The following is a 17,369-nucleotide window of genomic DNA, read 5'->3' as shown; positions in this document are numbered from 1 at the left end:
AAGCTGCTTAATAGGTACACAGAAACCCTACACAGAACTGAAATGCAAAGGCATGTACCGATGTGATAGAACGGCAGGGGAAATTTCAGATGGCAGAATGTAATTACCTAAGTTACTAAGGTTAAATAACCACTACACTCTCTTATCTAAAAGATGTCCAGGATCTTTAGTATCCATAAATGACTTGGATCTTAGTTTTATAACTCCATGGCGGAAAGGGAGGCAATTCTCCAGCAGCACAGGAGCCTCTCACTTGGAAACTCTTTTTTTCTCATCCGGCACCACCTGTGTGTCCCTTTGGCTGCCCCCCAGCCAGGTGCTCATGCAGCCAAACCCAGTGAGCCCATAAAAGTGGGCAGAGATGCAGCAGAAGGTGTCGGGCTTTCTGGCCCCTGGTTGAGACCATCTGGACTCTCCATTACACCTGTTTGGGAGGATTTCCGTGGCATGGTTTACAAATGTAAATGCAACTCTGGAAATATTCCTGTCCGGTGCGTATCTCTTGCATTTACTTTTGGAGGAGTTAATTATGCAACAAGATCATTTCTATGCCCATTTTCCTCCTCCATTATAAACTTTAGATGGTGAAAAATGTGCTTCTCAGTATTTTTTTAGTGAATGGACAGACGTAAAAGTGCTTTCAATTCCTTAATAAAGGTGACATTAGGCCAGATTTGATATTACACTAAGTCTCACATAACATTTAAAAATGGGTTTTTTCAAACGTAAAATTACTAATTGATCTGTCTTGTAAAAAGATAAAGGAAATGAATGCCTATTTGAGTTTCATTTCTGTCAGGCTCCCGATTTCTTATTTTATGTAGTGCAAAATGAATTTTAATGAAGCAGCCTCCAAATTTCAAAATATACCATTACCCTTCCTAAGTAATTGGCATATTTGACTGCCTTTGCCTTTCTTAGAGTCTGTCTGACATTCTAATCTTGAAGTCAATGTTCCATTCAAGATGTTCTTCTGCATACCATCTGAAAGAAGTAAATTAGAACAAGGCGAAGAACTATGCCAGAAAGAAGTCATTCATTTAGGCATTAAAGTCATTCATTTAGGCATACAATGGGAATCCCCATTGTATATCAGGCACTGTTTCAGGTGCTACAGAAGACAGTAGAGGGCAAGATAGTGAAAAATCTCTGCTCTCATGAAGTTTCTATCTTAGTAGAGTGGGATAATACAAAAACATACACAAATACTGTATGCAACATCCAAGTGATAATCAATGCTATAAGGAAAAATAGTGCACCTTAATGGGTAGGGAAGGGCAGAAGGGAGGACAGTTGCATATTATTTTTGATAGAGGGAAGCCCATACAAACTTCTCTAGGGAGACGATGGTAGAGCAGAAACCTGAATGAAGTGAGAAAATGACCTATACTGGGAAAGAAAATCAAGAGATAGAATAATCTTTCTTCTATATTTTTTTCCCACTTGGTATGTATAAGGAGAAAAAATGGCTTTTTTCAAAGCAAGTCTAGTTGTTTTGTCTAATCTGGGAGGATACTGAGTGGGTGAAGGAGGAAGGCAACTTTGATTGAGTACCTACCTATCATGCCAGAATACGCATAATTTATGGTTTTCATAAATGTGTGTGAAAACTCTCTGAGGCTGATGATCTGAGCCTAATTTTACAACTGGGGAAGCAGAAGCTTAGGGATAGCAGGTAGCTTGGTAGTAGAATGTTCAAGTCGTTCTTCTTCTTCTTCTTCTTCTTCTTCTTCTTCTTCTTCTTCTTCTTCTTCTTCTTCTTCTTCTTTCTTCTTCTTCTTTCTTCTTTCTTCTTTACTTCTTCTTCTTATGTTTATATAGAGACAGGGTTTCACTATGTTGTCCAGATGGTCTCGAACTCCTGGCCCCAAGGGATCCTCCTACCTCAGCTTCCCAAAGTTCTGAGATTACAGCCTTGAGCCACCATGCCTGGTCTATTTATTTTATTTGTATAAATTTAAGGGATTCAAGTGCAGTTTTTTACATGGATATATTGTGTAGTGGTGAAGTTTGCACTTTTAGTGTGACCATCACCAAAAGAATGTACATTGACTACTTTTAAGTAATTTTTCATCCCTCAACTCTCCACCCTTCTGAGACTCCAATGTCTGTTATTCCACACTTTATGTCCATGTATGTACATTATTTAGCTCCCACTTGTGAGTCAGAACAAGTGGTATTTGATTTTCTGTTTCTGAGGTGTTTCACTTATGATAACAGCCTCTAGTTCCATCCATGTTGCTGCAAAAGACATGATTTGTTCTTTTTTTATGGCTGAATAGTGTTCCATGGTGTGTGTGTGTGTGCATTTATACCTATACATACATACATATATATCTTCATATATATATATAGATATATACACATACACTATTGTGAATAGTTGTTGCTACATTACAAACTTCTACATTCTATGGCTTAAAATAAGAGCAATTGCTTGTTTTTCTTATGAACATGAACTGTGGGCAATAATTATATAGAAAAGGCTGAATCTGCTCCATGTGGCACCAGTTGACAGCACACCTTGGGGCTGGGTGATCAATTCCCAAGACAGCTCCTTCCATGGCTGGCAAGTTAGTGCTGGTTATTTGTTGATAGATCAGCTGGGCTTGAAGGCCTGTAGGCCTTTACTTCTCTCCATGCTGATTGGACTTCCTTACAGCATGGTGACTGGGATTCTAGGGCAACTGTTCTAACAAAGAGAACAAGGCAGAGGAGTATTGCATTTATGATACAGTTGCAGTCTTGGAAGTCTCATCAACCCAGCTCCGCATCTCACTAGTGATTAATTTTCAGCAAATTGACAGCACTGGAACCCTTCACAAGGACATTTTTTCCCAAATAACAGGCTTTGCCTGTTTTCATCCATTTAGTCAGCAGGCATTTTTGAGTAATTCTAGCACAATTGTTTGAAATACCTGCTGTGAAGTCCAATTGCTCAAATTTGCATTCCAATTCTGCCACTCACTTGCTGAAAAACTTCTAATTTTTACCTAAACTCAGTGCCTCTAATTTATTAAATGCAAAACATGAGGATTTAAGGAAATTCTAGAGAACTTCTCATGCACCTAATAAGGCTGCCCCTATAACACTAGCACTTCAGCTCCACCACCTAAAATAATCAATCTCAAGGAAGGAGCTAAAATTAGAATGATGGCCCTTCTTCTCCAAAAAGACTGTCATGCCTTATATTTCCACAAGAGGACCAAGACACACAGATATCTTTCTTCACAAACACTACTATTTTCCTATGGTTCCGTATACACCTGAATCTAACTCAGGCTCTTACTCTTCCTGAACCACGAATCCCCTCCACTTTGCCTTTGGAAATTCATAATCTATCATCAGAAAAAAAAAAAAAAAAAACCTACTCTCTAAGTAGTCCCCTCACCTTCTTTCTGTAAGGGAAAGTGAGTGGTTTCCTAAAGTTCTCTTCTATGATAGTTATTTCTTTACCACCACAATCCTGTGTAGCCTAGGGCTTTTTGGTGGGATGGATGCCCTTTTTGTTCTTTGTTACCAGGTCTACATTATTTCTTCTTTCTACATCCCCAAATCCAATGTCCTTTGAAGCAAATGCCACCAGGCTATACTGCCTACCATCCTTTCTTCACAAAGTCATCCATCAATGCCCCTGACCATTTCTCACCCTTTACCCAAGACTTTAGCCCCTGGCTCATTCACTAGATTTCTCTCTATCTGTATTCCTGTCACCATGTTATATGTCTTTATCACACATATAGATGATCCATCCACCATCTTGGCCTTTAACAATAATTCATGACTTCATCTTTTTAGGCTGCTGTAACAAAAACCCCATAGCCTGTGTGGCTTAAACAGCAAACATTTATTTCTTACAGTTCTGGAGGATGGGAAGTCCAAGTTCAAAGCATCAGCAGATTCAGTATCTGTTGAGGGCCTACTTCCTGGTTCTTAGATGGCCTTCTTCTTACTGTGCCCTTACATGATGGAAGGGGTAAGGAAATTCTCTGGGGTCTCTTTTATAAGAATACCAATCAAATTCAGGATGACTCTATCCTAATGACCTAATTACTTCCCAAAGGACCTACCTCCTAATAACTTCACATTGGGGGTTAGGATTTTAACCTGCATATTTTTGGTGGGGAGGGGACAAACATTCAGTCCTACACAATTCCTCTTTCAACAACTTATCTTTTATCCCACCTCAACCACCTACTCTTATAGCCATGCCATATCCTAGATGTCATATCTTTCCAGCTTATGTCTTTTAAAACCTGGATTCCAATTATTCTCCAACCAATCAAGTGTTTTAATCCACTTTTTCTTATTACCTCTCTCATGTTACTTACTTACACAGAGCTAGGTAGGATCACATATCCATTATTAATAATCACAACTTTGCATACTATCTGAACAACTTGATCTTCACTACATGTATATTAGTTTTATATTGCTGCTGAGACAAATTATCATGAATTAATTATTTTAAAAGAACACTCATTTGTTATATCACAGTTCTATAGGTCAGAAATCTGGAGGGCTCTTATCTGAAGGCTCTAGGGACTTACAAGCTCCTTCAAATTGTTGGTGAATCCAGTTCCTCAAGGTTGTAGGACTGAGGTTTCTATTTCCTTGCTAGCTGCTGGCTGGAGGCCATCCATAGCCACTTTATGTCTCTCTCTAGTCCTTTCATGTGGACCACTACATTTCAGAGGCAACAAGGTACATCAAAACGTTCTCACAGTTTGAATTTCTTTGATCTCACCTTTTGACTCATCTCTCTGCTTTTAATGGCTCATGTTAATTACATTGGATCCATCTGGCTAATGTAGGATAATCTCCCATCTTAAATTCAGCTGATTAACAACCTTAATTATTCTTCAAAGTCCCTTCACAGCAGGACCTGGAGTTGTGTCTGAATAATGTAGGGGATGGAAATCCTGAAAGGGCATCTTTAGTATTCTGCCTACCACCACCCATGTAATTTTTACCTGACAAACTCCACCTCAATTTAAACCTGACTCTTCACCCCTCTGCAACTGCTCCATAGCACCTCAATGTAGCTAAGAAAAATACAATGTACTAACAACGCTCATTCTAAATTTGTGATGGGAAATCTCAAGCAGGCCTCAGCACAGCCCAGCAATGATTTTACATTTCCCTAAACAATTCCTGTTTCCACTCTCCCAGACATTTTGTACATTTTTCTTCTACTCAAAACTCTAACCATCTTCCTAACACTCCATGTTCAGAAGATGACCTCAACTCTTATTTCACTGGAGTGGAGATTTGAAGAAATTAGAAGAAAACTACTACATTTCCTCATCACCAAATCTAGTAATCTGCCTGCATTTTATGCATATATTCAGCCTTGCTGCTCCTGTTTAACTCTCCTTGCTGTTATCCTCTTATTTAATGACAACCTCCCATGAATGTACTCTATCTCTTTCTCTCTTGACTGTTCAATTATCTTTCTATTACAATTACTCTTTCTCCCCAGCATTCTTTTTCTCTCTCTACTGCTTTGCTACTATAACTATCCAAAATATTTCCTGAGAAAGAAAGGAAGAAAGAGAGAAAGGAAGGAAGGAAGGAGAAAGAAAGAAAGAAAGAAAGAAAGAAAGAAAGAAAGAAAGAGAAAGAAAGAAAGAGAAAGAAAGAAAGAGAAAGAAAGAAAGAAAGAAAGAAAGAAAGAAAAAGAAAGAAAGAAAGAAAGAAAGAAAGAAAGAAAGAAAGAAAGAAAGAAAAAGAGAGAGAGAGAGAAAGAAGGAAAGAAAGAAGTTAGTTCTTCCCTGACTTTGTTTTAGTAAGGGGTTCTATGGCTTTTAGATGTAACGTACTGTGTTTTGGCCCTTTTATCTTACGTTGTGCTAGATGCCTTACCTCTTACCTTAGACTGTGCTGGAATCTGCCTGGTAATGCATAACAATCTTAGGAAGAGTCCAAACATTCAATGTTCAATATTTTAAAAATAGTAACTTAGTGAAAGGCTGAAATTAAAAGTTTTCTAATTGGCTTTTTGGGTTTCTGTATCAACTGGTAGTTAGGACACATTTCTTCTTCTGCACTCTCATCAGATTGCCTCTGCCCTTAAGTCCCATGAAATCCTGAAGCACTGCCCCATTTCTCTGCTCATCTTTATAGCAAAACTCCCCAGAAAATTGTCTGTACTTTCTACCTTCATATGGTTTGGCTCTGTGTCTCCAGCCAAATCTCATCTTGAATTATACTCCCCCAATTCCCACCTGTTGTGGGAGGGATGCAATGGGAGATAATTTGAAACATGGGGGTGGTTTCCCCCATACTGTTCTTGTGGTAGTGAACAAGTCTCATGAATCTGATGGTTTTATCAGGGGTTTCCGATTTTGCTTCCTTCTCATTTTCTTTTATTGCTGCCATGTAAGAAGTGCCTTTCACCTCCCGCCATGATTCTGAGGCCTCTCCAGCCATGTGGAACTGTAAGTCCAACTCAACCTCTTTTTCTTCCCAGTTTCAGGCATGACTTTATCAGCAACATGAAAATAGACTAATGCGGCCGGGCACGGTGGCTCATGCTTGTAATCCCAGCACTTTGGGAGGCCAAGGCGGGCGGATCACAAGGTCAGGAGATCGAGACCACGGTGAAACCCCGTCTCTACTAAAAATACAAAAAAAAAATTAGCCGGGCGTGGTGGCGGGTGCCTGTAGTCCCAGCTACTCGGAGAGGCTGAGGCAGGAGAATGGCATGAACCCAGGAGGCGGAGCTTGCAGTGAGCCAGATTGCGCCACTGCACTCCAGCCTGGGTGACAGAGTGAGACTCCGTCTCAAAAAAAAAAAAAAAAAAAAAAGAAAACAGACTAATGCATACTTCTTCTTCCTTGATGGTTATTTTCTTTTAAACCCATCCTTGTCAGTCTTGTCTTTAGTGTTTACTGATATTCTACCTCTGAAGGTCACCATGAACCTCCAGTATGCCAAATCTAATGAACAATTCCCAATTATCAGCAGCATCTGACACAGTTGATAGATCCCCTGTTCTAAAAATACCTTCTTTATTCATCTCCTGATAATTATAGTTTCCTGGGTTTTCTTCCCCCTCCATGACAGTTCATTTTCAGTTTCCTTTTCTTGATTATCCTTATTCTTTCTGAGCTCTAAATATTGGACTTCCTCACGGCTCGGCCCTGAGCTGTTTTCTATTTTCTAGCTATATTCTTTCTATAATTGAAATTAGTACCAATGCTTTAAACATCTTCTATATGTTGATGACTCCCAGTTTTACATTTCTAGCACTAATCTCTCCTCTGAGCATTAAATTTATTTACCAATTGCTTCCCCAACACCTCCACTTGGTTGACTAATAAGGTTCTCAAAATTGGCATGTCTAAAATAAAATTCATAAAATTTCTCTACCTCTTCTCTTCCTCCCTCTGCACTCCTATTCATTTTTCTGTCTTTCTCATCTTGTTCAGTGTTACACAACCACTCATCTTGTTGCTCAGATGAAAACTGTATTAGCCAAGGTTTTCCAGAGAAGCGAAATCAATAATATGTGTATACATCTAGAAAGAAGGATTTATTTTAGGAAATTAACTTTCATAATTATGAGAATTGGCAAGTCTAAAATCTGCAGGGAAGGTTGAGAGGTTAGAAACTTAGGGAAGATTTCATGTTTTAGCTGGAATCCAAACAAGATCTAGAGGCAGAATTCCTTCTTCCTCAAGGCATCCCAGTTTTTTTTCTTAAGGCCTTCAAACTGACTAGACAAGGCCCACCCACATTATGGAGTAATGTGGTAATCTGCTTTACTCAAACTCTACTGATTTAAATGTTAATCACATCTTAAAAAATACTTTCATGTCATCTAAACTGGTCTTTGAAAAACTAGGTATCATGGCATAGCCAAGTTGACACATAAAATTAACCATCACAACCTACCTCTTTTCACCTCAGCACCCACATCTATTTCCAGACTTAATCTCAAAATAAAGACAATAATAAGGTTATACTTCTGCCTAACATGATACAACTCTCTTGTGTACAACCAAAAATGCTGTGTTAGTCAGTTCAGGCTGCTATAACAAAGTGCCATAGATCGGGTGGCTTATAAACAACAAAAATTTATTTCTAAACTGCTCTGGTTGTTCGAAGTCCCAGATCAGGGTATCAGCACGATCAAGCTCTTATGAGGGCACACTTGCAGGTTGCACACTGCCGGCTTCTCCTTGTATCCTCATATGGTGAGAAGAGAGCTAGAGAGCTCTCATAAGGACACTAATTCCACCTCCCAATGCCATCACTTGGGGGTTAGGATTTTAACATATGAATTTGTGAGGGGGAAAAAAAACATTCAATCATAATAAATGTTCCAATGCTTTTTCTAGAAGAAGATGCAAAGCTCTTAGCTGATGTTCATTCTTCTCCTTAATATCCTATAATTAAATACTATAATGTAATGTTGATACATATAAAACAAAGATATTTGCTATATGTGTATACACACATATATACATATACAAACATTCATAATGAAATAAGGAATATCTATACAATAATTACAGTCCTCATGTTAATAACTGGTCACATGCTTATAGCAGGTATTATAACGTTTTTTCCACTATGAATTCTGTATTTTCTTTGCTTTCATGATTCTTTACCTGGGAGGTGACCCAAAACTTATTCCTAAAGGGTCTGGACAATTCGTAGCCCTGTCTGAATTGGGTTGTTAGAGTATTCTATTGTATTTAGAGAGCGTTAGTAGTACTAAGAGATGCTCTAGGAAATCTTCCATATTTCAAACACACACTTCCTTCTCTCCATTTTAGAGCAGTCTAAATTTCTCATGATGATCAGTATCAATCATCCTAGCTAGCAGAACAGCTCCCTCCTCTGCCTGTTCATTCAAAGGTATAAGAAGCCAAAAGTGGCTGAGGGGCAATCTTTCCTTCAAGTTATCATTGCTGTAGTTCTAGTTGGACCACAGTGACATTTGAGATCTCCTAGATGTAGTATCTATTCAAAGTCAGTCCAGTAATCCCCCAAAAGTCTGATTATTTCCTTTGTTGCAATGCACGATCACCTTGGTGAAAGACCATAGGTTTCTTTGAAGAAGCCTGAGAGAAAGATTAACAGTATAAATTGTTGTCAGTGCAGCGAGATCCTTTCTCATAGAGACCCAGCCTCCCCTTCATTTGGGAGGTTCTAAGCCCATAAACTGGCTCAAAGTCTGAGAGTTGATTAAAGGAGTCTGACCTTCTGCTTTTGTGACTTTTGTTCCCTTGACCCAGAATTCTCCACTTATACAGATTAGGAACAATTTAGCAGACTTCCCACCTATGTCACTTTCTAGGGACACAATGATTAACTAGCTAACATCATAGATCTCTGTATGTCATTTTATTCTGATTGCTGCTTTGATTCTGTTTTCCATCATAGTAACCATGCTTACTTTGCCTTTGGTGAGTAAATGCCATCACTTGGTCCCTGCCAACCTGGAACCTAGTTATCCTCATTGCATTTAGGTTTACCAATCCTAAACCTAAATGGTAGGCCTCTAAAGATGAGATACAAATTGTGCCCCATGAGGAGGTTACTACATTACAAAATAACTATATGATTTTTCTAATATTTACAGACAGAAATCTAGAGAATGTATGGGAGTGCCATTGTAACCAGTGGCAGCAATTACCACCGTAATTTCTGACCTCCAGAGAAGAGCTATCACAAGCTCTTCAAGGATGCATTGCTCCCCTCACAAATTCATTTCTCACTGTTATGGGACCCTTCCCAGGGGGTAATAAGACTGTAAGTGATAAATCCACTGAATATTCCAATTTTCCTAAGGCTTTAAATACCTTTTTCTATAGTATACCAAGGCAGTTATGGTATTTCAATTCATTTAGTGTATGTCACCTTTGGTCCATGTTTCAGCAAACCAAACAAACAATTTGAGCTCTTTCTAATACCCCAGGCTGCAACATTAAATCTAGATTTTTTTTGCTTAGTGGGTCCATATCAGTAAATTCTGCCTGATTCAATCTACCAGTATAAAACACTCTTAATACTGAAACTGCCTTTTCAAAATTATGATGGAGACAGTGAAAAAGATCTAACATAACCAATTCCATCTTGCTTCTAACCTCCAATCTGTCCTTGTTCACTCCTAGGCATAGGTTGAACTAACTTTGGGAGGAACTTAGTTTACAGGTTATAATTTAAAACAAAGACAGTAACAGCCTTTTCCTAAAACAAACCTCCTTCTTCCCTAGGGACTAGACTGCCTTTATAGGACTAACAAATTAGCCACAAGATTGGAAATTACGGTTTAGTATTCAGGCAGCTGGAGGCTACAAGGTTCTGATCCTCCCTAAAATGCCCCTAAGATCAGTGCTTGAGATATTTTGCAGAACCTGCACTTGATGGATCAGCTGGCACCACCAAGATTGATAAACTGGCTCATGTGATCTTGTGGTCCCCACACAGGAACTGACTCAGTACAAGAGGATAGCTTCAACTTCCCATTATTTTATCTCTGACCCAACCAACCAGCACTCTTGAATCACTGGCCTTCCGCCACCCACTAAATTATCCTTAAAAACTCTGATCCATGAATGCTCAGGGAGACTGATTTGAGTAATAATAAAACTCTGGTCTCCTGCACAGCCAGCTCTGCATGAATTACTTTTTCTCTACTGCAATTCCTCTGTCTCAATAAATCAGCTCTGTCTAGGCAGCGGGCAAGGTGAACCCATTGGGTGCTTACAATATCCACTCCCATACATTCTCGAGATTTCTGTCTGTAAATATTAGAAAAATCATATAGTTATTTTGTAATGTAGTAACCTCCTCATGGGGCACAATTTGTATCTCATCTTTAGAGGCCTACTGAGACTTGAGTTTAGTTATAGATCTAGGGAAAAAAAAAGAGTTGTAAGGGTGGGTCCTGAGGAGAATCAGCAGTGTTTTGTAAGGCAGTTACCTCAGAGGTGACCGTTACTCTTTCCTCTGGCAAAGCAGAGATAATCTTCTCAGATAGAGATGGAGTGGCTTCTTCTACTGACAAAGAATCATCAGAATGTAGGAGTTTCATGCCCCCCAGCTTCATCAGGATCTTCCCATATGCCCCCATTCCAATTTTCAGGACCCTGTTCCTTTCCAATTAATGCTCGCACTTTAACAGCAGACACCCTGTAAGCTTAGGAATTCAATTTGCATTGTAATTCAGCTACTTGCAAAATGACACTGTGTTTAGTTTTCAGCAATCTCAGCTTTTTGGCTACAGGTGACAAAAGATTCTTCCAGGGCATTCATACAAAATTTTAGGTCATTTATGCAGTGCATAAGCTGGGAATTTGAATTCCTGAATTCATCCTTTTATTTCCACACTTTGTCTACATCAATAAGGAGCAACCAGCCAATCTCTTTGTACTCATCAATTTAACAAAAGTATTCTGGGGTATCAAATACATGGTCACTTTTTCTCATAAGTATTGAAAACTTTGTCTCTTATAGGTATTTGATTAGGAATATCCACAGTAATATTTTGGGTATCTCAATTGATATGTCATACCATGTACTATCTATGCTCTTCTTACTTCTAGAAATAGTCATTAGTGCCTTTAAATCTAGTTAGATTAGAGAACTAGTTTCAGAAACCCCATAACCAATTCAGAAATCTCATCCTTAAGATTCTGTTGCTCTAGAACAACTCTTCTTATCCAAATCTGTATTACTCATGGTTCTTCGGATAAATAGAACCAATAAGATGTGTATTACACACACACACATACATGCACATATATATATAAACACACATACACACACATATATATATGATATATAGATAGATAGATCTATATATCTGAGAGAGAGATTTATTCTAAGGAATTGGCCCATACTTATGAGGGCTGGCAAGTCTGAAATCTGCAAAGAATGCCAGCAGCCTGGATCCCCAGGAAGGAGTTGATTTTGCAGTCCTAAGGCAGTCTGCAAAGAGTCTGGAAGCAGGATTTCTTCCTGGGCAAACCACAGTCTTTTAAGTCTTTTGTCTGTTTGGATAAGTTTCACCCATATCATTGAAAATAATCTGCTTTACTAAAAATCTGCTGATTTAAACATTAAACACATCTAAAAATATTGTCATATGAACATCTTGACTGGAGATTGACCAAAAGCCAGGTACCATGGCCTAGCCAAGTTGATACATAAAATGAACCAACATAAAAATCTAGGAGTCATCCTTGGTATCTCACTCTTACCACACATCTGATTTATCAGCTTGACTTTCAAAGTGTATCTTGACTCTGATCACTTATCATGTGTGTCATTATCAGCATCCTAGTACAAGCTACCTTCATCTCTTACCTGGTGTCCCGTATAGTCTTTTTGTTCTCCTTGCTTTCATTCTGTCTTCTATCCTGCTGGCCCCCTGCCCTCTAAGCCCACTATTTAGGCAGCAAGCAAAATGATCTATTTAATGACCTAAATCTAATTATTCTACTCAACAGCTCAAAAACCTCCAATGGTCCCCATGAAACTCAAAGCAAAACCCAAAACTTTGTATTATTGTCTACAATCTTATTTATTCTGGTTCTGCCTCCCTCTCTCCGACTTCATTTAACAGGCACCAGTGTTTTCACTGACTTGCTAATGTCCATCTGAAGGTGTTTTTGTCTCTTTTGCCTAGAAACCTCCTAGATGTTTCTATGGCTCCACCCAGATCATTGTTCAGAAATTATTTCTTTAAAGTTCTTTCAGGATTACTGTATTTCAACTAACAGTATTATATACTATTCCTTTATGCTAATTAATTTTTCATAGAATTTATTACTATCCTGACTTGTATTATATATGTGTTTGGTTTATGCCTACCTTCGCAATTAGAATAAAGCCTCCAAAAGGACAGGGACTTATTTCCTACCAAACCCCAGGGCACTAGCACTAGGTCTAAGGCACAGTCATGCACAATCATATTTGTCAAGTGAATGAATGGGAATAATGATACTTTAGAGTGAGTATTCACAGGGTTGTTGAGAAGACTCAATGTCATAATGCATGAATGTTAAAGACTTCTAATTGCTTCCCAATGTCAATTCTCACTTCCTTCCTTCCTAATATAATCCCCAATTTGTATGTGGGCACATGGCTGCCTGGAATATAGACTTTGTTTCTTGCCCTTTCAGTTAGGAATGGTCTTATGACTGAGTTCCAGCTAATAAGGTGCAAGCAGAAGTGCCACATTCAAATTCTGGGAAGAGAGCTTTAAAAGAGGTGGGTGGGGGAGTTTGTTCCTTTTCTCTTTCCCTGCTGACTGGAATTTGGGCATCATAACTGGAACTCCAGAAGCTCTAGATGAAACATGAGATGACCCTAACAGTAGAAATCAACCAAGAAGGATCACTAGGAACAAAGAGCCTGGGTCCTTGCTACCATGGAGTGATATATCATGCCCAGATCTACAACTTTGAAACTTCTTGAATATGAGGGAAAAATAAACTTCTATCATACTAACTACCTGCTATTTTTGGGTTTTCTGTTCCTTGCAATCGTATCTACTTCTCGCAATTTTAACATGCAAATTGATCATGACAAATATTGACTCGTAGTAAGCCCTCAATAAATATCATTGTTTGCTTCATATTCTTATAACTGTTTTCAATTTTTTCTATTTCTATCTTTTCTTGTTAACCTTGTTTTTGTTGTTATAGGCTGTGTACTATGCCAAGTGCTAGGGATAAGAATGAGAATAAGATAGAAATTTCACTTAAAGGACATTGTGGTCTAGGAAGCATACAAAGAAATTATAATACAATGTGAGACGTATTTTCATGGCAGTAATAAAAACATGCTGTGAGGACACACAGGAAGTACTGAATAAGTCTGCCAGGGGATACCAGAGACGGATTCATTGCCGAAGATGCAGATCTTGAATCAAGACTTAAACATGCCTAGAAGACTATCATGAGGACAAGAGGTGGAGAGTGCAGAGGGAAAAGCAAAGGAATTGACTGCACATAGGCCTCCCTATTATGTGAAAGAAAAATATGGATCTTACCCCCAACCTAAATAAGAAAAAAAAAGACTTCATTGCCCCTAAGGAAGCTAAGGCACTCCCTTTTTGTCTTATCTCATCTGAAACTTCATTGCAAATGTGGGGGTGTTGTGTTTAAAAAGTCATTAGTTCCAAATAGTCTGATTACAAGAGGAGTTGACTTAGAAAGCAAAGAGGTGATTACTAGATGGAATATACATAATCAGAATTGTCCAAAGAAGGCACAATGGCATATCCTGGATGTGAGTTTTTTGGGAGATAGGAATACGGAAAGGGAGAGAGGACATGATGGGAAAATACATATACAAATAAAATTAGGGAGGTTTCCCAGGGAAAGAGAACCAGTTACAATACTTAAGGCAACAATTTTTGAAGTCGTTTCTAAAAAATGAACTGTAAGAACTCCCTATTCTATTCCTTACATTGACAGGCTATAAGCTACTTAGGATAATATTCACTTTACTTAATATTCAGTGCAATGCTTTGTATAAATTTCAAAATCTTTACCCTAGCTGCACTAGATATGTTATGTAGTATAAGGCAGAGGGCAAGGGAGGCAACACTAAGACAGCAAAATAACAATACACAAGTTAGAATTTCCTCCTTAAGACATCACTGGTGCAACATCAGCAGATTTGCTGACTCTTAATTTGGGCTCTCAGTATTCTTGACATTGTCCACTTAACTGCTTGGAACTAAATTAACCTTAAATTTTCTTCTAAATTTTCCCTTTACTTCTAACACTAAGTTTAACATTTGCTCACAGCTTCTCTAATACTATATTTATCTTGATACCATCTCACATTAGTGATCATTTTAAACAAAATGTTTTATGTATCTAAAAGCCAAGTGCATTTCTATGCAAACATACCTCTGAAAATATAATGGAGAACTGTTGGAAAACATGTGGACTGTAAACATTTGATCTACAGATTTAAATTTCAAGAAAGGCTATATAATAAAAACAAAATAATAAAATTTAATAAACAAAAACCCCACAAAGCTACCCTATAGAAATTGATTTCTGGGGTTGAAGAGAGAAGGAAAAATAGCATTTCCTTAATATTAATCTATTATAATGTATCCTTCACCTCAGCTTCTCTTTGCCACATTCTAAAGCAGCAACCCTTTGCATTGACCGTATAATTCAAATCTTTCTTTGGAGAAATATGCAATAGTTGGTAATTGTCTGCATTCTGAAGCATCTCATTTTATGCCCCCCAAATGCATGATTCACTTTGAATGATAAATATGGCTATGAAATGGAGTGTTTCCGACATTCACAGATCAAATGTAACTGGGGAGGAATAATTCAGATGCATCCTGATGTTTTATATTTCCATGCACTAATATTTTCTTCACACCATATGTCACAGTAACACAAGAATGTGATAATGTAGAACAGCCCAGCGGTTTTCTCCTCCAACATCTGGTCTTCTGAGGAAGTCTAGCAGTTTAGAGACTCATGTTTAAATCCCAAGATAGGTGGTAAAAATCAAATGCCTTGGTGACAGGAAGTAAAAAGAAGGCTGGAAAGGCTTTTTCCTGTCATCAGATTGGCATCAGGGAATACTGTGATAATCTCAGTGGAATTAAACAAACAGAACCAGTAGTCGGACCCTCTCTGAAAAGCCACACACTATGTACATTCACAGAACAGTAAAGAGAACCAGTTGTCAGCAGGCGTTTTAATCGGTGGCCCCACTTCAAGCTTGCTGACTCTTGGCTCTGTTGAAGGCATCCAGCCCTGGAGGCACTATAGCTTCGTAAGGAGCAATGGCAACATCATTTTCCTCTGGAAGCTGGCTTGACCACTCTCCAGAGAAGAAGACCAAGACCGCTTTAGGTGTACTGACAGCATTTGCAATGCAAGCTAGTCTCTCTAATCCTTAAAAGAAGAGAGGAGTCGGGGGAATAAGCTTTCATATTTCCTACTCTCCTGCAGGCATAAATTAGCTAGATTTGTTCTATTTCCTCAGCTCCTCTTTATTCTTCAGGTTGGTACAATGTGGTTTCTGTCCCCACCACTTCATAGAAGCTACCCACTGAGTTCCAAAATGGCTACTGTGTGAGCTAAACTTCATTTACCCTTTTCTAACTTCATTTTGCTTCACCGCAGTGTTTAACAGGGTTGACTGCTCTCCACTTCTTGGAACACTCTTTTTTTTTTCACTGAGTTAGGTGTTACACTTCTCTGCTTTTCTAACTACCCTCTAAATCTTTTTTTTGTGATTCCTTTACTTTTCCTAGACTTTCAAATTTCGATGTTTAACAAACTGTGCTCTTAGGCCTTCTTTTTGTCTGCTTACATTGACTTCTGGATGACTTAAGTCCATCTCAAAATTCCAATTCCTAAGCACCTCTATGCTGCAAGTACTGTTATCCTGTGTTTGCTGCTGCCTATCTGTTACCCACCCTTCTCCACCCTGCTCTGGGCCCTGGGATGGTGATCTCCAAAAGCTGACATCAGACCTCTCGTATTTTGAATGATGGTTTGTTTTGTTAACGGCAGATAGTATCAGAAAATGGGGTGGTAGGAAGAAAACGAGGTGGGATGTTAATTTTTTTTTTTTTGTAATTTAATAGACTTTTCCAGCCTTGCGTAACTAGGATAAATCCCCCTTGGTCATCTTGTATTATTCTTTTTATAAACTGTTAGATTCAATTTGCTAATATTTTGTTGAGGATTTTTGCATCTATTCTCATGAGAGATATTTGTCTGTAGTGTTCTTTTCTTATACTGCCTTTGTTTGGCTTTGGTGTTAGAGAAATTCTGGCTTAATGTATAGAGTTAGGAAGTATTCCCTCTGCTTCTATCCTCTGAAAGAGATTATAGAGAATTGGCATAATTTCTTTCTTAATGTTTGGTATAATTCACCAGTGAACTATCTGGGTCTAGTGCTTTCTGTTTTGGCATGTAATTAACTATTGATTTGCTTTTAAAAATAGATATAGGCAAATTCAGATTGTTTTTCTCTTCTGGCATGAGTTTTCTCTTCCATACTTTTAATCTGCTTTTTGTGACTTTAATTGAGCATTTTATAGTATTTTATATTCTAATTCTACAAGTAGTCCAATTCTGCTTTTAAATAATACTATACCACTTCACAAAGCTAGTACTTTGTAATAACACAATAATCCTAATTCCTCCCTTTCATCCCTTTTGCCATTGTTGTCATTCATTTTCCTTACATATTTGCATACCTAAGTGTATATGTAATCATTGTTGCTATTATTATTATGAACAAACTGTTTTCTGTTTACTAAATTAAAAATAAGAAAAAACAAACGTTTTCATTTGGCTTTCCCGTCTTCCTTTTTACGTACTGATCCAAGCTTCTGGCCTATATATAATAA

Source organism: Nomascus leucogenys, chromosome 22a (genome assembly GCF_006542625.1).
Source record: "Nomascus leucogenys isolate Asia chromosome 22a, Asia_NLE_v1, whole genome shotgun sequence".
NCBI classification, from domain to species: Eukaryota; Metazoa; Chordata; class Mammalia; order Primates; family Hylobatidae; genus Nomascus; species Nomascus leucogenys.
Note: the sequence above shows the minus strand (reverse complement) of the source record.